This window comes from Phalaenopsis equestris, unplaced genomic scaffold (assembly GCF_001263595.1).
Source record: "Phalaenopsis equestris unplaced genomic scaffold, ASM126359v1 Scaffold235151, whole genome shotgun sequence".
Taxonomy (NCBI): domain Eukaryota; kingdom Viridiplantae; phylum Streptophyta; class Magnoliopsida; order Asparagales; family Orchidaceae; genus Phalaenopsis; species Phalaenopsis equestris.
In genome coordinates, this window is record NW_018253037.1 from 53,119 (window position 1) to 54,441 (window position 1,323).

The window sequence follows — 1,323 nt, forward strand, 5'->3', positions numbered from 1 at the left end:
GTCCTAGACCTCCACTTGTCTCCCCCCTCTCCATAGTCACATTCTTAAGAATTATTCTCTTCACTTTTATAGTTCTACTATTCCGAATACAGAAATTCAGAAAAGCTCTATCTCTAGTTACCTCACTATGATGATAGGTTGGTAACAAAGTAGAGGAAATGAAATAGTGCCACGCCTTAGAGGTGGAATTCAGCATGGAAGCAGAAAAATTATAGTGCCACGCCTTAGAGGTGGCATTCAGCATGGAAGCAGAAAAATTTACCCATTCTTGCTACTTTATCTTCCATGTTCCTTTCCCATCAGTGAGAAAGTTTATCACATCATTGAGGGGGTCTTCCATAGTACTAAAGGATTCATAGTGGCAGCTATAAGAGTCTGAGACTTCATAAAAAGTGTTGATACAGGCGGCAGTAAACTCAACAGGGAATCCATGCACTTGAACAATTCCATCATCAAAATAAATCACATTGGCGTAGAACTCCTTCACAACATTTGCATCAGCTTTATTAGTGGTATAACAAAAGTTTTCCCACCTCCGCTCGACAATAACTCGTTTGATTTCTTAAAAAACTTGATCTTTTATGCACTTCTTTCCTTTAAATATAAAAGTAAATTTTGTTTGAGCCATCGCATTGACGAAGCGAGACTCATCAAACTCAACTCTTCTCTTTTGCCATGGAGCCATTTCATTCTAATCAAATTATAGAAAAATTCCAAAAATTACTTCAAAAATACAAATCATGGCTTTTAATAGTAATTCTAAGAGCTCAATAATAAGATCCATGAATTTCTTCCCAAATTTTCTTCACATTCTCAAATTTTTTGGATCTCTTTAATGTGGAAGAAATCCATGGTGAAAATCAAATATTTTTAGCTTGTAGTGAAGCTCTTACCTAAAGATGATTAAATCTAGTGTCAAAAAGCCTTGAAATTGCCTCCCAATCCAAGATCTTTCAAGCCCTAGGTTGAAAATGGCGTTTTGAGGAGGAAAGGGATGATGAATAGTGGAGGTTGACTGGTCAAAATCGCGGTTAAAGGTGTTTTTCGTGAGCTCACCATCAGCGAGGTCGATGGCACCATCGGCACGCTCAATTGGAATTTAAATCCTAAGTCTTAGGAATATCTTGCCGTTGGCGGTGTCTAATTTGAATTTACTGAAAGCTGTTTAAATACCTTTGAGTTATTAAAGGAAAAATTAATCACAGCCCCTATTATAGTTTCACCTAACTGAGAGAAACCATTTGAATTGATGTGTGATGTTAGTGATTATGCTATTGGAGCTGTTCTTGGACAAAGGTATGAAAAGATTTTTAAAGTTATATA